Below are 25,079 nucleotides of genomic sequence, written 5' to 3'. Positions count from 1 at the left end.
ATTGTCCTGTTTCCAGGTTTGCTGTTTCCCCAAAGCACACTTTCCAAAACCTGGTTTACTGTGATGTTTTTGTTTTTTAAAAAATGCAGTCCAAGCATGTTAGTATCCCATCTGGAAAGGATGGTATACATTTTCCTGCACTACCGTTAGGGCTGTCAAAAAACAGTTTGGATTCGGCCGAATTTGACCCTTGTGGGTTCGGTACGTGCCGAAGTCCGAACTCCCCCGCTTCGGATCCCCGGTAATTCGGGGGGATCCGGAATTCGGGGGAAAATTCGGCCCCAGCGCGCCTTCAGAGGGATTCCCTGAAGGCACGCGGGGGCCCTTTAAACTGATCTGAGCCTCCCAGCTGGGAGGCGCAGGTCAGTTTAAAGGGCAGCCCGCGCCACTCCAGCGGAGCCCGCTGAAGGGGGGCGGGCTGCCCTTTAAACTCATCTGTGCCTCCCGGCCGGGAGTTTAAAGGGCAGCCCGCCCCCCTTCAGCGGGCTCCGCTGAAGGGGGGCGGGCTGCCCTTTAAACTCATCTGTGCCTCCCGGCCGGGAGTTTAAAGGGCAGCCCGCCCCCCTTCAGCGGGCTCCGCTGGAGAGGTGCGGGCTGTCATTTAAACTCATTTGCGCCTCCCAGCTGGGAGGCTCAGCTGAGTTTAAAGGGCAGCCCGCCCCCCTTCAGCGGGCTCCGCTGAAGGGGTGCGGGCTGCCCTTTAAACTCATCTGTGCCTCCCGGCCAGTACGCTCAGATGAGTTTAAAGGGCAGCCCGCCCCCCTTCAGCGGGCTCCGCTGGAGAGGCTCGGGCTGCCCTTTAAACTGATCTGAGCCTCCCAGCTGGGAGGCGCAGGTCAGTTTAAAGGGCAGCCCGCGCCTCTCCAGCGGAGCCCGCTGAAGGGGGGCGGGCTGCCCTTTAAACTGACCTGCGCCTCCCAGGTGGGAGGCTCAGATCAGTTTAAAGGGCAGCCCACGCCTTTCAGCGGGCTCCCCTGAAGGGGGGCCGAATTGGCCGAATTTATTCGCGAACTCCCGAACTCGCTGAATTCGCCCCCCCCGGTTGCCCGCCAGTTTTGAGTTCGGATCCGTCTGAACAGAAAATCACCGAATCAGGGGAAATTCGGTTGATTTTCAGTTCAGACCGAACCGAATTGACAGCCCTAACTACCATGGTTCAAGCCACATTGGAGCTATTTCCTCATGGTCAGCCTCTCCATAGGTGACTTTTTTGCAGTCAAGTCACAGCTGACTTATGGTGAACAGTGGGCATAAAGGGAATGGTGGAAAAGGTAGGAGAAAATGAGATTTCCATGACTCCTAACATCCCTTGTACATTACTAAACAGACAGATGTCATAAAAAAACAAGCATATCTACTAATGTATGAAATTAAAAGTTGATTCTTGCAATTGTGTGTGTGTATTCATAGAGAATGGGATATAACTTTGAACTTTTCCTTCTGTGGTGAACGTACACCAAGCATTCTTTTTAGCATTTGTATTCTAATTTGTATTCTAATTCTAAGATCAGGTTAATTCATGCCATCATATTTCCTATTACTATGTATGGGTGTGAGAGCTGGACAATGAAGAAAGCGGATAGGAAGAAAGTAGATTCCTTTGAAATGTGGTGTTGGAGGAGAGTGTTACGGATACCCTGGACCGCCAAAAAAACAAATCAATGGGGTTTAGATCAAATCAAGCCTGAACTGACCCTAGAAGCTAAAATGACTAAACTGAGGCTGTCGTACTTTGGACATATTGTGAGAAGAGAAGAGTCACTGGAAAAGTCAATCACGCTAGGAAAAGTTGAAGGCAGCAGGAAAAGAGGAAGACCCAACGGGGAAGCCACGGCCCTCAATTTAAAAGATCTGAGCAAGGCTGTTGAGGGTAGGACACTTTGGAGGACATTGATTCATAGGGTTGCCATGAGACGGAAACGACTTGACCGCACTTAACACACACACACATTCTAATTTGTATTCATTTGGTCTATGGCAGAGAGCAGCCTTAATTACATAAAACCGATCATTTAATTCAAATGAAAAAGCTGCAGAATGGTTTTAAAATAATATTTTCCCGTCGTACACAGATGCTCTTCTGCCACAAGGTTACCATGCAAAACTAATGAAAAACACCAGTTCTTCTGTAGCCTGGACCTGGACAGAATCCGCCACTTTCTGGCTACCTGTAAAACTAGGGCTTGCTTTCAGGCAGATTGGTTTTTAAAAAGATGGAAAACCAAGCTCATCTCCAGAATTTACCACAAGCCATCTGCTTTTGTTTTTATGCCCAGTTGTTCAAGCGTTCAACTAACAGGATTCACATTTTTCTGTGAACCAACCTTTTGGTTAATTTTATTATGTGATCCTTTATGAAACTCCCAATTAGGAAAAACAATCAATTTTGGGCAATGCTATTTAAAACCTGTTGTTGTACTGGGTAATAAATTTACAGTGCTGTACGGGAAAGATCCCCCCCCTTTTCACACCGCTTTATTGTGCTACATTTTTAGTTCACAAAACAGTAATTGAAAACAGGTTTCTATCACTTTAAATTAACAGAAGTCAGCAGAACAAAGCTTCCAGCCCTGAAATTTTATCCTGTTGAGATACTATAATGAATCTTTAACCTAAGTGGAAATGGCATCCAGATTTGGCTGTATTGTGCATGCTTTTAGCATTTTGGAATCTCTTTAAATTATAATCTGAATTCACAGAAGGTTCTGATTAAGATTGATCTACCCTGGATTTTTAATGAAATGTTCTTGGAATTGTCTGGTTTCCTACATATCTAGGAGCCTAGTAAGGTAAATATAATTAATATGATTTTATGTCTTTTAAAAAGGAGAAACAACTCCATTCTGGTAAATCAGTTACAGCACTACGGCTAGTGGGTGCATGGCCATCATTGGGGGAAATGATGTGGTAAGATTCAGGTATCAACGTTTGTGAACAAACAGGACAGGAAGCCAAGCCTCTGAAAACCTCCAGACTAACAAAGACTACAGTCCACAATAGCCATGCAGATTAGCTTTGGATTTCACACATTAACAGATCACTTCAGGATACAATGGTTCCATATTAACATACCACACCCTCATTAGCACATTATCTTGATACTTACAGGACAATGATTAGCACATTACCTTTGATACTTTTTGCAGGACAATGATTCAGCTCAAACCCAACCCCTTTCTGACTATATATTTCTCTTCCTACACACTTGACACTGAGAGACACTGTCCTCCAGTGTTACTCCTCTGAAGATGTCTGCCACAGCTGCTGGCGAAACATCAGGAAAGAAAATACCAAAGCCCGGATAACCTACAAGAACCAATGAACTCTGACCATGAAAGCCTTTGACAATATAGCCTGGGGTATTTTTTGTGAAAGAAATGTAATGGCTACAACATTCCTACTCTGTATATCTAGGATTCTGTATTCTCATAAGCAAAATTGGGTAGACATATTTGCTGACTGGAAAAGGATGGTTACAATCCAACAAATGCCACAGCCATACAGCTGCCATTTACCTCTCCAGGGCTTCAGTGGGACTGCCACATATTTCCATGGAAATTATCCATTTAAATGTTCAACAGCTGTTGTTGTAGGTGGCTCAAATTAAACACATAGGTGGGAAAATCCATAGCGTATGTTAGGTAGTGGGTGATATAATTATACATTCTTTAAACTAATCGTATAATTATGTTAGCAGACTTGCACACCCTTCTAAATTCATTGAAGTCAATGTCTTGGATCCTATGAATGAGTTCCATGTGCCCAGATAGCCTCTGCTGCAGAGTATGCTTCTTCTTCCACTAGAAATTATATTTACACATGGGTCTATTGAAAATTATTGATCTTGTGCAAATGGAAGTTTTAGCAAGAAGTATGCTCCATGGTAGAGATTATCTAGCATGCATGGAACTCATTCGTAGGATCCAAGCCAATGAGTTTAGTGGGGTGTAACTGTCAGAGTATCAAGTTGATTGTAATAATCTGACAGTAACAGCTGTGTGATAGCTGTCAGAACTGGGAGATCTGGGAGGTCAAGATGAAGCAATAGCCTTGCTGGTACCAAAGTGAACTGCAGGAATCCGGATCTGGGCAGTTTGCTGATGCAATGCTTTGGTCAGGTCCACAGGTGGCCTAATTCAGATCAGGTGCAGTGGGTGTATATAAGGTTATGTAACTGCGATTCTATCACACCTAACACCTATTATATTTGGAAGAAGCCTGGAAGTAGTAGTGGAGTAGTGTACTTGATGGTATGTTTTATCTGTGCACTGTAAATAAAAGACACTGTTTCTTATAAAGCAAGACTTCTGGTGGTTATGTCCTGGAGGAACTCCTAATCCACTTGCTTCCACATCAGTAACTTTGCTTAGGATAGTATTGTTGGTATACTAATGGTTGGAATAGGAGTAGTGCTAAAAGGGAATTGATTGAGACTTGAGAGATGAAGGCTAAAATCTTCTACATTGAATTCAGTGGGTCTGGTTCTGAGTAAGAATACATAGGAGTGGCTGTAGATCTCTTAAAATTATTTTTCATTTGTGAAATTGTATGTAGACAAGCATATAAACTCCATCCTATGTAGGAGCCCCGTGGTACAGAGTGGTAAGCTGCAGTACTGCAGTCCAAGCTCTGCTCATGACCTGAGTTCGATCCTGACGGAAGTTGGTTTCAGGGAGCCAGCTCAAGGTTGACAGCCTTCCATCCTTCCAAGGTCGGTAAAATGAGTACCCAGCTTGCTGGGGGTAAAGGGAAGATGACTGGGGAAGGCACTGGCAAACAACCCCATAAAACAAAGTCTGCCTAGTAAATGTCAGGATGTGACGTCACCCCATGGGTCAGGAATGACCTGGTGCTTGCACAGGGGACCTTTACCTTTTTTATAAACTACATACTTTTCTTATTTTCTTCAAGCTCTCCAGAAGCTGTTGATTTAGCCGGGCACTTCAGAAGCCTGACCTGAGAGTTCTTTTGTACTTTGGGAAGATCTTCCTGACTGTTTGCATGGCTGGAGGTAAACTGGAAGATACTTTATGTGACAAGTTGCAAAAGCAGTCACTCAAATCACAATAACTTAGAACAGCTCTCCTGGTTTATATTCCTCATAGGTATTTCAGGAACTGAGTCTTCTTTACCTGTAACAGTGAATCTAAACTGATGAACAGACTACAGGGCTTGGAACCATCTGCTTTAGATTAAACTTGGCATCCTGTATTCCTCTAAAGCTGCAGGTTTTTAAAAAAATATAGTTAAACGTATGTACAAATGAGACATTCTCCTCTGTACCTCAATCCAAAGAACCCTGCACTTATGGGAGTTTCAAAGACAGCATGAGGGTCATCTGTTCAAATAAAATACAAATTTCAAAATATACTGGGAATATGCAAGCCATTGGTCATGCCTTTGAAAATCAGTGTAACAGCTGGTCTGATCTTGTGACCATGTTTAAAGTTATCTTGACAGCATTCAGAGGGTGCAGATGAAAAATCGGGATGTCAAATCAAGCAGGTGTTTTATATTGTGGATCAGCAGATGATCAAGGAATAGGTTACCTAAAGATTACTTGTTGCGCATATTGATATACCAGAATTGTGCATATTGATATACCCAAAGTGAAAATAAACCCAAATTAGCCATTTTGGCAATATTTGGGTTTTGGGTAGACCAAATACCAAAACCAGGGAATCTGCCCGAAGCCGATTCGGCTTTTTCGGGTTCGGCTATTTGCCTTTGCTCAGATGCATGGCTCTGTGCTTTCTCCCATTTTTCTATCTTTGACTACCTTTTGAGGTAGGGGTTGTGTAATCAGAGCCAACTTGATCTGAACAACCATCACCATTCAGTGGGTTAATCTGGATCAAGCATAAGGGTTATTTAAAAGACGAGGGTCACCCAGTTCCATCTGGAGGGATATATCCTCCAACTAAAAAGAACTGGCTTTGACAGCTGCTCACACCACTAAGCTTCCAAGGAGAAAATATTGTCGAAGACTTTCACGGTCAGAGTTCATTGGTTCTTGTAGGTTATCCGGGCTGTGTAACCGTGGTCTTGGAATTTTCTTTCCTGACGTTTCGCCAGCAACTGTGGCAGGCATCTTCAGAGGATTAACACTGAAGGATGAAGTTGCAAAAGCAATCATCCTTCAGTGTTAATCCTCTGAAGATGCCTGCCACAGTTGCTGGCGAAACGTCAGGAAAGAAAATTCCAAGACCATGGTTACACAGCCCGGATAACCTACAAGAACCAACTTCCAAGGAGACTTCCTCACCCACGCTGATGAGCAAACTCTTTCAGAACAGTCCCCGTGGTCGAGACTTCGGCTGGCTCCGATATCACAACTCTGAGTAGCAGTTTCGTTTCCCTGAACTGTGATCATCTCTTGAAATCAGATTTTTGATGACTACAATCCACGGAATGTCATTTGCCACCAAAAAATGTTTTCTGTACCTTATTTTTCTTGCATTTAAACCTTTTTTCTTAGTTTGGAAGCTAATTTGCATGGACATTGTCATAGGTCAGCCTACTGGGGCTTCCTCAGATGAGGAAGACCTTGAAAATGAAGGCTATGAAAGAGAAAAGCAGACTCAGGCAGAGTCCTCCCTATGTCTGCGCCACCCAGCACTAAAGACTCACCTGTGTCAGAGGTCCAGCCACAGGCAGTGCCACCAGAGAGCCCCCCAAAGCCGCTGGAATAGAGACGCAAGAGACTCAGGGCACAGATTCATGAGAAAAGAAGAAGTGCTAGATTGCAGGCCCAGAGAGGTATATTCTCTGCTGACAGCAATGAAGATAATGAGCTTGACCAGGCAGAGAGTGCTGAGATGGGATAACCAGCAACATCTGGTTCCCCCCCAGGCCTACTTAAGTCATCAAGTAGGCTTGGCTGTTGTGCAAACAACTTGTCACCAACTTTTGTGTGTATCGGTCTTGTCTCCCTGCTATACTTTGGATTCCTGTTATCCTGACTTCTTGGACTGACTCTGACTAATGCCTTGGACTGCCCTTGCCTGTATTGATATCTCGGACTCTGCCTGAACTGTGAATGACCTTGGACTGCTTCCCAGACTACGCTTCCAGTTTCAGCCCTCACTCCTTGCCTGCAACATGACAGACATCATGCTATGCACCGCAGATATGAAGGGAGCCCCAGACTTAGAGGCATCAGCCTTCCAATCAGCTCTTTCCACCAGTCCTCAACAATGATGAACTTCTGAACCTGAAAACCGATGGACAGCTCGGCTCGCAAATGCCTGGGGGCAACCCTTTTGCTGGCCCATAAAATTGGACCCCCTATCCCAAAGTTCACCAAACTTTGGTGACCATCCCTTGCAGCCACAATGCAAATTTGGTGACTCTACTTCCAAAAATGCCCCCACAGGAGCTTCAAAAAAATCCCCATAGACTATAAAATCTCCACAGACTATAAACCCAGAAATAAAGCCAAAATACCCTTTTACCGGTATGGGTATTCATCTTATTCTGGGTTTACCGAAAAAAATTGGGCCCAATAAACCCAAACCCAAAATTTACCAGATTGTGTTGTTGTTTTTTGCATGACCCTAATTACCATAAGTCTAACTGCAAAATGAGCATGACATTTCTATATAGATAAGAATGAACAGGCAGCTGAACTCAATAACTGCTTACTTAACCCATACAGGGTGTGACTTGACTTGCTGTCATCAGTCCTTTGGAACTGTTAGTTGCTCAGACATTTTTAATACAGGTGCGTTAGAGCTGTATTAGTGGTATACCAGTGTTTGGATTCTGTAGGCTGATAAGCAGATAGCGTGTAAATTATCATTCTCTGTGGCAGAGAAACTGGCTCAAACTAGTTGACATTGTATTCCTTCCGATTATAAGAGTCTATGAGCTGGTTTGCCCAGGTGCATTCATTAATTTAGGACAGTAACAAGCAATGACTTACATGTGTGAATGGAATGAACCATTACAAATCTAACACCACAGAAATAACTTACATATCATGGAATTTCGCAGGACTTTACATCTGCAGTCATCAGATGGTGCGCATGTATATGCATGGATGCAGTCTTGATCTGTGTAAACAGTAATCAAATACTGGGGCTAGAATGCAAAATTGTTTTGAAACACTAATTTTTATTACAAGTTGAGCATCCTTACTATAAAGATCTTACTCCATAATTAACACACAGAGGAATTTTGAACCAATGTGGTATTTTCACGCCTTCTTGGTCAGCCTTCATCAAACAGGGAAACCAACATCAATAGGCACTGTTGCCACATTATCGGAACGTTACTACTGTAATCTTTTCGTCTCAATGATAAATTGTCCTTCTTTCCTGACAGCTGTGATTGAATTGAGAATCTGTTTAAGATGTGTGTGTTAAGTGTTGTCAAGTTGCTTCCAATTTATGGTGACCCTAAGAATTAATGACCTCCAAAATGTCCTATTGTTAACAGCCTTGCTCAGGTCTTGCAAACTGTGGGCCATGGCTTCCTTTATAGTGTCAATCCATCTCACGTTGGGTCTTCCTCTTTTTCAGCTGCCTTCAACTTTTCTTAGTATTGTGGTCTTTTCCAGTTACTCTTGTCTTCTCATAATGACTTGTCTTCTCATAATTGATTTGATCTAGAACCCACTTATTTGTCTTCTTGGCTGTCCACAGTATCCATAAAACTCTCCTCCAACACCACATCTCAAACACATTGATTTCCTTCCTTTCAGGTTTCTTCACTGGCCAACGTCTATATCAGTATATGGTAATGGGGAATGCAAAGATATCTTTTAAAAACTCTCTTCCATTTGGAGGACTATTTGTGCTTATGCAACATATAAGATATAACCCTTGCATCTGAGAGTATGGCACTGTGGATATTGTTAGATTAGAGGTAAAGTCATTCTGGCTAGGGTATGGAAATTGGCAGTTTACAGAAACTGGGCAATAAGCCAGGCAAGGAACTGCAGCCAAGAACATAACAGGAAATCCTGGAGGCAATGCTATATCAAATGTAATTTAACTTCATCACTGTTCTGGAAAAACATTGCCTTCTATGTGCCTATAAGCATGCCAAGTAAAAATGGCCACAAATTCTCCATCTGCTTTCCTGAAGATCTTGGATAGTTTCAAACTTATTTAAATCTTATCTGGCCATGCATTTAGGATCCTAGTCAGCAACTGGATTAGCCAGCTAGCCAATCTAATCCCCAGCACCAGGTAACGTGTTCTAATTTGCAGAAACGTTTTAGAAGAATCTAATCAAATACAGCTTGTAGTTTCAATTGCTTCAGCTTGTAGTTTCAATTGTCTGAGAAACTGCACAGGATCATCAATTTATGGCTACTTTACCATCTTAAAAAAAGTAAGAGAGCTTGCCCTGAATTTCTTTTATGAATTTAAGAGATTAGGGCAACAGGCAATGAAAGATGTGCTCCTGAGGGGTGTGTGTGTGCTAGCTTCTGATATTTTCATACCTGTGCATGAGGTAAAACATCAAAATGGCATCCTTCTGTTCAGAACTGGAGCTTTAAAAAAAACAAAAATTACACAGAAAGAGCAAGATCACAGCCAAGAAAGTAGCTGCCTTTGGAATTTGCTGCCTTTGAAATTGCTTTAGAGAAGAATGGCCTCAGAAAAGCTTCTCTCCATCTCTTTGGATCATTTCAGAGAATTTTTATATAACAATATGAAAATCTACTCAGAATTTTTTTTGAACTGAATTAATTATTTCATCATAATCAACTATTGTTCATAAATTGTTGAAAGCAGCAGGGAGATACTAAAGCATAAGCTATGATTACCATCCAAAATTGCCTTCTGAAATTATTCAGTTCAGTAGTCATTGCCACGTAAGGTCACTTAGTGATGAGGTGGAGAGAAGAGTGGACTGGAAAATATAGCCTGGAGAAGACGGTGTGATTGATCCTGAAATGTGCTGAGCACCATCTTAGAGATACTTTATGCATTCTGTTCCTATTTAAATTTGTGTAAAGTCTAGGCATTCAGGGTCTCTTGTTAAATGCCACAGCATCATGACAGACCAGGCTCTGTGAAGAAACAGTCCAGATTTTAATTTCTTCCATTTCACACAGGCCAGAAAATGACTGTGTTATTTGTTATTGCAATTTGCAACTTTTGAAAATGGTTGAAAGATCATTTAATTCTGCTAATGAAATGTGTTTTATTTCAAAGGAAATGGTTTGCTCCTCCAGAGAACCTTTCAGAAAATGAGAAAAAAAGGACAGAATTAGTGAGGCTCTCTGGCATCCAACCCAGCCTCATCCACTTTTCATGAGTTGCTGTTGATAGGAACACTCCGTTGGGGCAGAGCAAAGTGGGGGATTGTGTTTCAAAGTAGAATATAAAGAGGAGGACAACTAAAATTATTGGGGCACCTTCTTTATTTAAGAAGTGGAAAGCTCACTAAAACATTACATCAGTGTGTGGTGGCACTAGAGAGATTAGGAAAAGGAACTTTTACCAAGACTGCATTCAGACATTACATTAAGCTAACGTTAAGCCTGAATTAGAACAAATCCATTTTGTTTCTGTGCCTCATTTCTCTGCCCTCTCTCCTCACATGCAGCACAATGAACAATCCTAGTTTAAAACTACCTCTGGTTTGAGATGGCCTGCCCACTAGGTGGACCAAGGACCAGGGTACCTGGGTTGCTAAAAGAGGCTTGCCCTGCCTCTTCATGCCCCACCACTGTGCCCCACTTCTGCCCTGTTACTCAGAGAGTGCCTGGGCAGACTGGCAGAGGGGAACACACAGGCAAGCTGGCAGAGATGTGAACCCATGTTAGCTGGCAGCTCACAGTTTGCCCAGGCTGGCAGGCAGGGAGCTGTGCCCAGGCTAGCTGGGAGCTTGTGTGCACCAGCTGGTGGACATCATGCCCCAGCCAGCCTGACAGCCCAGTACATGGGAGGGGTAGGGTTGTCAACCTCCAGGTGGTGGCTGGAGATCTCCCGCCTGGAGAAAATGGCCAATTTGGAAGGTGAACTCTATGGCATTGAAGCCCTGCCCCTCCTGAGACCCTGCTCTCTTCAGGCTCCATGCCCAAAATTTCCAGGTATTTCCCAACCCAGAGCTGGCAACCTGAGGGGAGTGCCTGGAATGCCCCAGGGATATGTAGCACATCCAGGCCAGCTGGTGGAGGATCACAATAAGTCCTTTGATTACTGCTGTGATTACCAGTAATGTATGAATACAGGCATACAAGTTAACTAGAATTCATTTTGCCACTACAAAAGCTGAATTTTAAACCAGGGTTAAACTCATAATTTGAATTTTGGCTTGTGGAGTTCCTCTTTGCCACTGGCAGGAGGTTTTTGGGGTGGAGCCTGAGGAGGGCAGAGTTTGGGAGGGGAGGGGCTTCAATGCCATAGAGTCCAATTGCCAAAGTGGCCATTTTCTTCAGGAGAACCGAGGAGGTCAGTTGTAATAGCAGGAGATCTCTAGCTGGTACCTGGAGGTTGGCAACCCTATTTATATGCATCTATTTGTCGCAGCTAACTAGGGGTATCAGTTCCAGGTTGGGAGATACCTGGAGATTTTGGGGGTGGAGCCTGGAGAGGGTGGGGTTGGGGAGGGGAGGGACTTCAATGCCATGGAGTCCAATTGCCAAAGCAGCCATTTTCTACAGGTAAACCGATCTCTATCGGCTGGAGATCAGTTGTAGTAGCAGGAGAGCTCCAGCTAGTACCTGGAGGTTGGCAACCCTACAGGTAACCAATGTTAATTTTAAACCAGGATTCCTTTATCATGTTCAGAATTAGAATGGTAAAGCAAGGAGAATGTACGAGCCTGACAACAAGGCAAATTCATGTACATTTAGGCTTAATGTCTCCTTGATGTGAATCTGAATGCAAACTCTGTACCCGAATGCTTTTACACAAATGTATAATGCACATTTGGAATACTGTGTGTTGTTTTGGGCATTTCCATTACAAAAAAAAAAAAACAGTCTCCTGAGCTACAGATGGTATGTAAAAAGACAACTAATATGATTAAGGGACTGAAGAAATTTCCCTAAGAGGAAAGGCTAAAGTGTTAGGGACTTTTTTGTTTACTAATAACAGAGTCTTATAAAAATGGGTGGAGAAAACAGAGAGAAAGCTTTTTAAAATTTATAATGCCACCAGATGGGAGGAGATAAAACTCATATCACTCATAAAGATTAAGCAGCTTTATACTGGATCAGAACATTAGTTCATTTAGCACAATTTTGCCTATGCTGACTGGAAGCAGTTCTCAGGTCTCAGGAAGATAAAACTGTTTCCCAACTCTTTCTACTGGAGATCTTTTAACAGGGGAACCTGAATGTGGGACTTTGTAGATGCAAAGCAGGGCATCTACCAACAATAACAACTCACAACGTATTACAATATAAATGTAAGATTAAAACATACAATGTTAAACCAGTTGTTTAAATTAACAAGATGGCGTCCTAACCCCATAACCACTGCTTAGAAATGACAAGAATATCTTCAATGATGAGGATGGTCTAAGGTGATACTCAGGAGACCAACATCGACCCAGAAAGTCCCAGGTCCTCCAAGGAATAGGGACAGGAAAAGGGGAAAAGGAAAAGGGGATAAGGACAAAAAAGGGAAGGGGAAAAAAGGAAGCAAAAGAAAGGGAAGGACAAAGAGGGAAGGGAAGGGAAAGGAGGGCAGCTGATAGAATGGTAGAAAAATTAGCCACTCCAATCCGAGCCAAGATTCCAATCATCATGCACATACTTTTGGTACCTAACACTTGAAGCATGAGGAACAGGAAAAATGGCTTCTGGGTTACATTTGCATAACATTTCCCAGAGATGCAAAGCATATGCTTGAGCACAAGGACTTGCTTGAATATGACTGGGCATCAGAGAGCCAGTGTGGTGTAGTGGTTAACAGCGGTGGTTTGGAGCGGTGGACTCTGATCTGGAGAACCGGGTTTGATTCCCCACTCCTCCACATAAGTAGTGGAGGCTAATCTGGTGAACTGGATTTGTTTCCCCACTCCTCCATATTAAGTCAGCTGGGTGCCTTGAAAACCCTATGGGATAGCCATAAGTCAGCTGTGACTTGACAGCAAAAAAACCCCCCCAAAACCCAGACAGACAGCAAGTACAATACATCCAGGAAATAATACTTTTTGAATGACTGAGCAGGAATTTTTGGAACAGCTTTCAAACTGGCCTGGAAGGGGGCCCTTTTTGTCTGCTCCACAGTGTCCTGAGGATTGGTGGCATTCTGTAAATATGCCTGGTCCCTTGACTGGTTAAGTTATAGCTAGTTTGGGCAAGAATTGTCTGAGTTGCTACAGTATAGTTAGGCCCAAATGGAAAACACCTTGATCCATCAAAGAACAGGAGGCTGTTCCCAAGCTAGCCCATCATTGGCTGGAGTGACTGGGTGGGCCGTGGAGAGGATGCCCCAATGATTAATCGGCACTACTGAGCCCTTAGTTGCTGGAGTTGCATGTGGGGGGAGGGAAATGAGGCTTAACACCACTCAGCACTATTTTACATGCAAGTGAGAACAAAGACCATCAGTGGTAAAACTGGCTAAGTCTGGACCTAGGATGGGTTTGCCCAACATGCTGGTAGCTGTGGTAGGCTGTTAGTTAACAGCAACTCAGGCTAATGTAGCTCAGCTATTAATAAACTAGTTAATCCTCATACTGGTGCCGTGTTCTTATTTAGGGGTACTGGTACAGTTAGTCAGATTCATAAAGCTTATGGCATCTATATGTCAGTGGCATCTATATGTTATCTGGCAGTACCTCTGAGTACTAGGAAAAGCCACTTCCATCATGCCTGGCTTGGGAAATTTTCAAGTAGGGGTTACTGGCCAATGATGGAAAGAAAGTGCAGGAATCTTGGTGGTCTTATCAAGGAATCGTAAAAAAAAAAAAAATCCAATACATACAGTATACTTACAGTATTTCCTGAACTCACAATTACTAAAGTAACTGTTGCATTTGTTCATCCTCTGATAAAATGGAGCCGTGGTCACTGACATTAACTGCAAGATTTGCATTAACATCAATAGCCTTAGTAGCTTGTGAGAAGGGAATCCTTTGTATTCTTGTACATGGGCCCTGTGAAGGACACTTTCACCCTCAGCTTGATTATGGGAAAAGCATGCATGGGGTTGAATCCAACCAGTTATCCCGCAGGTGAAAAGGGGAAGAGGAAATCCCATTTGACCAGCAAAAGAAAAAGAAAAAAAGGCTGTGGTAAAGATCATGAGACCTGAATGCACAATGAGGAATGGAGTAAAGAGAAGAATTAATTTCATTTAATCTCAGGTAAAGAAGCTGGCTGGATCCAACCCATCATTGGTCCGTGGGATTAATGTGGACACGGCCTTTTAGAACATTAGCACCCGTCTCACTGTTTTGAGACATCATGTCCTTTTCCCCCAGTGTAAGGTGATATATGTGATTCAAGTGATCCAAGATTATCTGCTTCTATTCTGACCCTTTCCATTAAAATATTTAATACTCTTATTATTAAATCAAGAAAATTCTGAAGTAAAGTGATATAAAGTTTTAATAGTTTAACAGATAGGTAGTGAATTTGATATAAATGTCAAATGACCAGAGGCAACTTTTCTCTGTGATTTCCAGTATCATTTGATGATCATTTTTTCTGACATTTTGGGTTATGCTTTTTCATAAGGGGATAAAAATCACATATTTCTTTCAGTTCATATAGGCAAAGGTCTTCTAAAAGTATTAGTGAGCATCTAGTAGTCACTGTCCAAATGATGACAGCAACTTCAGCAGAGATTTTATTTATGTACAAACTGTGATGAATGTAAACCTAATGAGTAATGAAAAAATATTTTATTGGTTAGTTATTAAAAGAGGACACAATTTTATTACCCAAATCTCTTAACTGCCATGAAATTCATCTCAGTTAAAAAAATCTTTTGCAGATAATGAGGCTGAGGGTGAGAGGGCTGGTAAATTATTGCTTATGGTGAAGTATTACCGGGGAAAAATAGGTAAGCCTTAGTTTGCTTGCGCCATAAATGATAACTTTTGATGAAAACATGGCTGTCAGCCAAAATTACCTTCGTTGGATTTCTCATACAAGATTCAAGCCACCTCACTGGAGGAACTCATCATTGCTGTTTGATCATCAACATGAACACCCTGTAAAGTGGCTTTGCAGTTTCACAGCAGCCTAGGGATGCCAGCCTCCAGTTGGAACCTGGGGATCCCCTGGAATTACAGCTCCTTTCTAGACTACAGATATAAGTTTCCCTGGAGAAAATGGATGTTTTGGAGAGTGGACTCTATGGCATTGTACACCACTGTCCCTGACCTCCCCAAGCTCCATCCCCAAATCTCTAGGAGTTTCCCAACATGGATCTGACAACCCTACCCCCCATCCCCCACCAGTTTCCAGGGAGGGGGGCCTGGCCACCTTACAATAGTTACTTGTTCTACAGGGTCATGGTTTGGTCATACCTTGTTATACATGCTTCATTTGTTCTGTATTGCAGTTTGGATAAGACCAGTGCTCCATCTAGTCCAGCATCCCGCTCCATAGAGTGCTCAGCCAGTTGCCCTAGAGGGCCAATAAACAGGCCCTAGAGGCCAAGTCCTCTCTCGGCAATCTTTCCTGTGAGTAAGCACCATAGAATAAAGTGAGACCTTATGAAACAGCCACAAGAGTACGCTGTTGATTTATTACAAGGAAGGTTGGATAAAAGATGACTGTTTGAGTATATTTGGCCTGGTCCACACACAGCACAGTTTGGTAGATGTCTAAGGTCGTACAATGGGCTTACAATGGGCTTGCACTTCAGACTGCAAGTGAGCATTTCCCCTACTCATGTAAAAACTCACCGAAAATTAGGGTTGCAATCTTCCAGGTAGTTGCTGGAGATCTCCTGCTATTACAACTGATCTCCTGCCAATAGAGATCAGTTCACCTGGAGAAAATGGCCGCTTTGGCAATTGGACTCTATGGTATTGAATTCCCTCCCCTCCCCAAACAAACCCCACCCTCCTCAGACAGCACCCCCAAAATCTCCCAGTATTTCACAACCCGGAGATGGCAACCCTACGTGAAAATAAAATCTGGGTAAAAGATTCTAAGCCTAGCCCTTCCAATGCTGTACTAGTTTGCCATTTAGAGATAATTATTAAGAGGAAAACTGTAGTGCCTTATCTGTCCATTCTTCCACCACAGGCACTGCCACCTTATTCTATTTTGTATCTAGATCAGGATTTAGTCCTCAGCTTTGTGACTGCATGACCTGCAGACTAAAATGGCATATAGCATGCTGCCAAAAGGAGGACCTTCACTTAGAATTTAAAGTGATCCCCAAAAGAGCCATGGTATCCACTGAAGTGTTTCCTAATGTCCATAGGCTTCTTCCTCAAACCTTATCTTCTCTACATCAAAGAGTGAATCCTGGCTTTCCTGCACTTTATTGGAGTAAGAGGTACTTCAGAAGACCCAAGAAACCATAACTTTTTGGCCTGGATGAAGTACCCACTGTAAAATAGCTGCCTCCAACATAAAAAATGCTTGGCTTGGAATGTCCCAACATTTTGTAATTTTGCACACACACACACACACACACACACACATGTAATTATTCTGCCTCCCTGATACCCAATGTTGTGGCTGTGCCCAGTACTCGCTTTCAAAATTCAGAAAGTGCCATAGGTTCAACAACTTCTGGCCTAGATACTGTGAGCTGCTTTGCTGATTAAACAATTTGTGGCATAAATAATGTTTACAAGGCATAAAGTATTCAGTGCAAGAAAAGGAACCTGATGCTGTCAGCTTGAATACATAGAAAGAAAGTTATATGCTGGAGGCAAGAACAACACAGAAAACTACTATGGTAGTGACTTTGGCTTTCTCTCTAAGCCAATCTCATCAGTATCTTTTCTATTGATGCTTTATACGTTGCTTGATAAGGGACTGTCTTCTCCCATATGAACCTACCTGCTTGCACCAGTCATCCTCAGAAGCCCTGCTTTGGTTGCCCCCACAATCTCAGGCTAGATGAGCAGCAACCTGAGAAACGGCCTTCTCCATCATGGCTCCAGAACCTTGGCACTCCCTCCCCAGGGAGATTCATCTGTCTCCCTTTATCGGTGTCTTTCACCAGCAGGCGAAGACTTTTTTGTTTCATTTGGCATACTCCCAATAACGGTTTGGGGCCCTCCTACTAGTGTTGTTTGTTTATGTGTTCCTAATTGAATTTTATATTTTAACTGTACTGCAACTGTTTAGATGCTTTTAATTTGGAAGGAAGGAAGGAAGGAAGGAAGGAAGGAAGGAAGGAAGGAAGGAAGGAAGGAAGGAAGGAAGGAAGGAAGGAAGGAAGGAAGGAAGGAAGGAAGGAAGAAAGAAAGAAAGAAAGAAAGAAAGAAAGAAAGAAAGAAAGAAAGAAAGAAAGAAAGAAAGAAAGAAAGAAAGAAAGAAAGAAAGAAAGAAAGAAAGAAAGAAAGAAAGAAAGAAATTTTCGGGAGCAAAATTATATTTTAAAAATACATCCTCTGTAAAAACCCATAAAGAAGGAAGATTCCTTTCCCTCCCCAGCCAAAACTTAGAGCCATCAGTGGGAAAGGTCATGTTGCTTTGTAGAACCATCCTAAATGGATGTAGAGATGGAACAGTGACCCTACTGACACAACAGAATTAGTGCTTCAGATAAGTAGGCCCCAATTCCTGTTTAGTGTTTTAACGGTAGTCAGTAAGGCTTTATCTGCCCACCCAACCCCCACCCCTTGAAATGCTGCTTTGTAATTGGCTGTAGTGAGAGAAAAGTTCCCCCTGAAACCCAATTGCTACATAAAAAGGCATTTTAAGAGCATTTTAAGCAAAAATAATAATAAAAAAACCCCCGGAGCTATTTGAAAGGAGCGGAGGGAGAAACCCAAGCCTCATTTTCAAAAGCCTTCTGCTCAGAAAGAACTCAGAGAAAGCAGGAAGTATTTGAATTTCCGCCCCTTGAAATGCTGCTTTGTAATTGGCTGTCTACTTGCTGTGAGAGAAACCAAGCTTCTTATGTATGGGGATTGCCTTATATATGGGGATTTCAAGAGGGCTGAGCTCAGGGGAGAGGGAAGAATCGGGTTAACAGAGGGGCTGGAAGTCCCAGGATTTTAGAAGGCTGGCAGCGAGGTCATCTCTAATGGAGGGAAAACTCATACATAACTCCAAGGAACAACTGAGACAGACGGGGCGGGGGGGTGAACATGAGTGAAAGTACCCATGCATAAACAGCCATAGTTTACATTTCTGATCACAGCCCAAGACAGATGCAAGAAACCTACTGATACCACCATGTCTTCCCTTGCCATCTCTGGGCAGGTGTTGTGTAATCACCGAAGAAGTCCTGCCCTTGGATCTTAGTCCTGGAAGGATGTCATCTGAACCATGTCCTTCCCAGCTGACCTCAGTGAATGGTGAGTCATCTGTGGATGTGTTCAGTCACCTGAATTCTTTTTATAGCTACAAATAAAAGGTGTATGTAAAAGGTACACCGATGCAGTCCTTTCAAAAACCAGATGCTTCGACTTGGTGGGTACCCTAGAAACCCTTTTTTGAGCAGCTTGTAATAAGGTCTTTTGAAATGCAAAATGAACATGTGATTAAAAATCACATTTCGTACAAGAGGTTATTAAATAGCAATTCAGGCTTGTGTTTTAATTTATAAATCTATTACTTTCAACGCTGATTCCCTCCCTTCCCCCCCCTTCCAACACTGTAATCTCTGGTCTTAGATTGTTTTCCCAGTTAGAAGTAGCAAGTTAAAACATGTTCTCCCCCTCCCCTCTTCTTTCAGCAGACCATCAGCTCTTGAAATCAAATAATCTTTTCCTTATGGTATAAACACAAACATTTGTTTCTTTTGTCTTTGGACAAGCAATTAACATACAACCAGGAAAATAAAATCTCTGAGGAAGAATGGAGAAGAATCTTGCATAAAAATGAGATTTGTTTTACAAGTCTTCTAGTGTGAAAGCTTCTAGTGTCAAGCATAAATCTATCAGGAGACCTTGGTTTTAGAGGGAATCCTCTTTTCTCTAAACAATCCTTAGTTTTTCTACATTCAAAATAATACAGTATTAGAATACAATGCATGCAAATACTTAAATGGATGCATAATCGAAGTTCAAAAATATAATGCTGGAATGTGCAAATAATGTATGTATCTTTCAGTAATCAATTTTAGACCACACAACAGTAAATTAATACTGCAACTCAAGGCTACATCCTAAACGTAGTATTAAAATAAAATGGGTCCATCTTGTTTTCATCAAATTTGTTTTCATCAAATTTGTGGAATATTCAGGTCCAGGATGAACATTCTAGCTTCTCGGCACTATGACAAACAAGAATTCCATATTTTAATCATTTCACACCAAACTATTTATTCAGTTCCATTTGAAATAGTGAATGTTTATTGCCTGAATCATTCAATCCATTTTTCAGGCAGCTTTAATTCTACAGCTATAAAATTCTGAACAACTTTGAGGGAGATACAGATGTCAGAGACAAACTTCTATAAAGCTTAAAACTATGAAAACCATAATGCATTGCAACTCAGAGCAAATCACATGGCAAAAGCATTTTTGGGCTGGGAAGGGAGTGACATGAAAAAAGTTATAAGGAACAAATGCTTACGACCACCTAAATTTGATTGGGCCATGTATTTTTGCAGAAATACATTGCTGAGGTCCAGGAAAAATAGAATTACATATTTTACATATCCTTGTTTATAAGACTGCCATCAGTTTGAATAATTGTGTTCATATGTAAATCATTCACTCACATTTCTGGCCAGATACCTAAACAGTCATAAATACATGATTTATTATATATGTCAGCTTGAAAAGAATTGCAAAAAGAATTCCACAGTAAGCAAGTTCCAGTGAATAAGAAGCACCCATTTTCTTCATTGCATGATCAACATTCCTTATAGAGCACCCTGTTTATTCACAGTGGCCCTGCAAACACTGTACAAATGCTGCTGTTATGTGTTTGCATACATACCCATTTCTGGATTTAAAGCCCAGAAAAAAGAGAAGTGTCCTCTTGTGTTTTCCAACTGTGTATCATTATTTGTCTTTATTTTATATTGTTGAGGGAACCATTATAAAAGGCAGTACATATGCATTCATGTGATAACAACACATGCAGGAAGGACTTTCTTTCATGTTTTTGCCACAACAAATCTCCCTAGTGAAGAAAGAAGCTGGTTTCTAAAGCTAAAAACTAACTTGCTTCTTTAGCAATGTCAGAGGGTGGCTTGTATGTACACGTATTTCTTGTTTGTGGTGTGTATGTGCCACCTCTTCCTTTGGCATATGTGGTTTTCCTAGATTTATCTTTTTTAATATTCATAGTAGTACGTTTGACTTTCAGGAAACAACTGGAACTGTATACGACACAGCTTACAAAAGTCAGTTAAAGCCAATGGAACTAATCCAGTTGACTTCAATAAACTGCATATCAGGCCAAGAGAAAACAGTCCCATGTAGTTAATTTTTTTCAAACAATGTTTGAAGAAAAACACAAAGGGAGATGCTGCAAGGGATTGGATGAGAGAAATGGTAGAAAGAGAAATATACTATCTTAAATGAAGTTGAACGAGCTTAGGCAAATTCTATCCTTGTGCGTGTGAGAGTGAATGTACCAAATCTGCAAATTGTCCAGTGACAGAGTGCAGTTCACTGAAAGTTCATTTGAACGGTCTAGGAATTCAAATCTTAAATTATTATTAGAACTCATGTAAAATCGTCTTGCATTCCATACAAAAAAGAAAGGCAAAAGATATTTTGTGATGAATTTGCTCATCACGTAGGACTGTTCTCTTGAGGGGTAATATCAAGCAGTTATAAATCCAAAAAAACAGCAAGGATTAGAATGGCCAAGTGAAGTTAATATAGTGAATACACAACAGGGCAATCGTAAGTAGAGTAAAATCCAATGATCTTATACTAATGCAAATCTGCTAAGGATTGCACTATTGGACATTATATTTAAAACAATCTCTTAAATATTGTGTTTCCAAATCAAATCCTATATAACTTTAGGTAGGACCAAAGTCTAGTGTGTGTTCCATAACGATGACTCACATCAAGTTTATATACACATAAGATATGTGAAATCTCCCAACATGTAACAAATACCAAGAGTTAATGTCAATTATGAATTTGAAGTATCGTATACAAATACCACTACCATTATCAAATAATCTTCACATTTCATGATTGCCATCTGGACTCCATCAAGCCATCTGGAGTGAAAATAAGCAATATCACAGAATCTATTTTATAACAAGTAAAGCCAAGGAACCAGAACCCTGGGCTAAATGCAGATTATGATTTTTGTCTCAAAAACACTCAAGGACCACACAGGAAACCTCCGCCAGGTCAGGGATTCAGACATGGCCACCGAGGGAGTGGTCATGGTCTAACATGTGTGCTGAGGCTGAGGAATTAGGTACAGTGAGCCCAACCATGTAGACAGAAGTGGGACTTGGAAGATAACTTGGAAGAGGAATCGGAAGACAATGAATAATAGACGATCACCAGCAGAGCAGGTGGTCAAATCTAAGCAATGCCACTCATCCCCCATGCAGACTTGGTTCTCTGGGAATAGAAAATCAATGACAATAATTTTGAATGTGGGAAATATTGGATTTGCACCTTATCTATGAAAACCAGGTATTCTGGACATTCATGGGACCATAGGTTTAGATTACATGAACTTTTTAAATTGTACCCCTAGATGGGCTATTTATATTATTATTTGTCTGTGTGGCCCTTTGTATTTGGGAAGACTACTCATGCCATTAGAACAGATATCACAGAACAATCTCCAAAATTACAAATAAGATAATAAATGCACATTTAGTAGCTCATTTCACAGAACAAGGAGATTAACATAACAATTTTTATTTGTCGGAAGCAATCTCAGTTCAAAGCATTCAAACAGATTGGTTGCCAGTTCTGAGCACCTGTCCTATATCTCAGGCATAAAACCATTTAATGCTTTTTCCTGTGGGCTCTGTTATTCATCCATGTGCCCAATAATATAAGGTAATGAGCTCATTCTTGGGTTTATGGGGGAGGGGGAACCGACCAAACCATCACATGTTAGAATGGCTAGTAACTCTTTTTCTCTGCAGTCATAATAAGCTTCCTGGTATCTTGGATCTATTGCTTTCAGAAATTCTTTTCCATGAAGAAATGACATATTGGAAAACTGCACTTTTATGCTAATGAAAAAGGGAGCCATGAGCCAAGGAGAAGACTGGATTTCCAAAGCTGCCGGCTCCTAAAGAATGGGCTGTAGCTCAGTGGTAGAGCGTTTGCTTGGCAGGCACAAGTTCCCAGTTTTAATTCCTGGCACCACACATTTTAAAATAATCAAGTAATATGAAAGATCTTCACCAGAGATCTTGGAGAGCAACTGCCAAGCAGAGTAGGCAGCTCTAAGCTTGATAGAGTAATGGATTGACTCAGTATACAGAACCTTAGTAACTTTAGGGTGGGGCTACTGCTCAGTGCCCTGACCTGGCTAGCCTAGGATAGCCTGATCTTGTCAGATCTTGGAGGCTAAGGAGGATCAGACCTGGTTGGTACCTGGATGGGAGACCACCAAGGAAGTCTAGTGTTGCTATGCAAAGTAACAAACCCCCTCTGTGCATCTCTGCCTTGAGGGGTTGCCATAAATTGGCTCTGACTTGATTGCACTTTACACACACAGTGGTAAAACATTTGCTTTGTGTGCAGGAGGTCCAAAGTTGAATGGCTGACATCTTAAGCTAAAAGGATCAGGTAGTAAGTGATATACCTGAGATCCTGGAGAGCTGCTGTCAGTCAGGGTATATAATATTGACCTTACCAGATGGAGGTTTTTTAGAGGCAGTAGCTTTTCTCTACCAAAAGGAGTCTCAAAGCAGCTTACAATCACCTTCCCTTCCCCTCCCCCACAACAGGCACCTTGTGAGGTGGGTGAGGCTGAGAGAGTTCTGAGAGAACTGTGACTAGCCCAAAGTCACCCAGCAGACTGCATGTGGAGCAGTGGGGAATCTAATCTGGTTCTCCATATTAGAGTCCGTCGCTCACATGGAGGAGGGGAGAAGGAGGAGATTCTGATTCAGCATAAGGCAATTTCATGTGTTCAATTTAATTCAGATGGCCTGTTTTCATGTTGTTTCTCCATAGTGACATGCAAGACAATGATGCTTTATTTTCACCCGTTTCCCTTTGCTCATCCTGAAGTTTTGCTACTACAGTTAACATGTTTCAATGTAAATTTTGCATTAACTTCATATAAATGACATAAAATGGTGAATAAATGGCTTAAAAGAATTTCCAAAAAGACAGCAATGAAAAAGAGGCAAACTGAAACCATTAACATAGACAGTATGCAAAATCAACAAGGAAAAAAAGTAAGAAAAAAGGCTGTTTCAGCTATTCCTGTACAAGACTTGGTTGTTTCTACCATTTCAAGCAAATGGAATGGATCCTCCCTCAGAAAGAATTTGCTATTTGAGAGAGTAATGTGAATTTTCAGGTGAGTCACTGTTTTTTGCTGGATGAAGGGTTGGACTTGGATCTGAGGGACCACCTGGGTACCATCAAAGGATTGTCCCATAAGCTGATTGTGTAGCAGGCAAGATGCTAGAGGGAAAGTGCTTGAATAAGAACAGCCAAGTAGTTCTCAATCACCACTAAGGGTTGCTTAAGGGTACCCTTTATTCTATCACTAAGTAGATTCAGCAAGCACTGCTTCAATCCCTTTGTTTTTCTCATGCGTCTAAAAACGTAAAGTGTGAATTTTAAGAACAGGAATTTGATAACAGCCTTACTTATAGGCAAGAAGCAGAAGGTCATTTACCTCCTAATTTACTCACCAGAGTGCTTCTATGTCTGCTCCTACGAAATTCATAGAATCTTAGAGTTGGAAGGGACTACCAGGGTCATCTAGTCCAACTCAGCACCACAATTCACACACATACACTTCATTTTTAGAAGCAGTATTTCTCTGAATGCCAGAAACTGGGATGGGGAGTAGGAAACAGGACTTTAAAGTTAGTGGGGCTATTGAGCCAATCCAATAGGATTCCTCTTCTATTCCAGTATTCTTATGTAGCATGTGCTGCTCTCCCCAACTATTCCAGGGAATTAGCAGGAGTAGCCATGAAGGGCAGCTCCTTTGTTTTTTGGGCCCTCCCCTATCTCTCTCTATCTCTCTCTTTGCTGTCAAGCCACAGCTGACTTATGGCGACCCCTAGAAGGGGTTTTCAAGCCAAGAGACATTCAGAGGTGGTTTGCCATTGCCTGCTCCCATGTTACAACCCTGGTATTCCTTGGAGGTCTCCCATCCAAATACTTGCCAGGGTCAACCCTGCTTAGAATCTGGACTATCCAGGTCAGAGCCAGTTCCCATCTAGGAGGTCAAAAACTCAGAGATTGAGTATGGGCCTGTAGTTTAACTGTCTCCCTGCACAAAGGCAGAGATCTGAGGCTGCCATAACATTTGGTTTGGCCCACAGTGAGTCAACGTGTGTACAGGTTCTCTGGATGATAGGTCCATCAATGGATAATAGCCATGCTGTGTTAAGAGAACCTCCATCTACCGAGAAAGCAAACCTGAGAATATCAATTCTGAGGGGAAAAAATCAGGGGAAAGCCTTAGTCTCTATGTTGGCCCTCCCAGGCAATTGGTTGGCCACTTTATGAAAGTGGATGTTGGATTAGATGGAACATTGGTCTGATCCAGCATGGATCTTCTTATGTTCAATATTCATGATGATAACACTTAATACATTTGACTGGTTTCTCAAACAAGCAATATACTTTAAGGCACAAGGCATTTAAATAGCAAAGTCCCTTGACTCCTCTTGCTTTTCATTTACCTTTAGGGTTGCCAGCCTCCAGGTACTAGCTGGAGAGCTGCTGCTATTACACTGATAGAGATCAGTTCACCTGGAGAAAACGGGTGCTTTGGCAACTGAAATCTATGGCATTGAAGTCCCTCCCCTCCCTGAACCCCACCTTCCTGAGTCTCCACCCCAAAAATCTCCAGACATTTCCCAACCTGGAGCTGGCAA

This window comes from Euleptes europaea, chromosome 8 (genome assembly GCF_029931775.1).
Source record: "Euleptes europaea isolate rEulEur1 chromosome 8, rEulEur1.hap1, whole genome shotgun sequence".
In the NCBI taxonomy this organism is placed as follows: Eukaryota; Metazoa; Chordata; class Lepidosauria; order Squamata; family Sphaerodactylidae; genus Euleptes; species Euleptes europaea.
The sequence above is the reverse complement of the archived record's forward strand: the minus strand, read 5'-3'. Positions refer to the sequence as shown.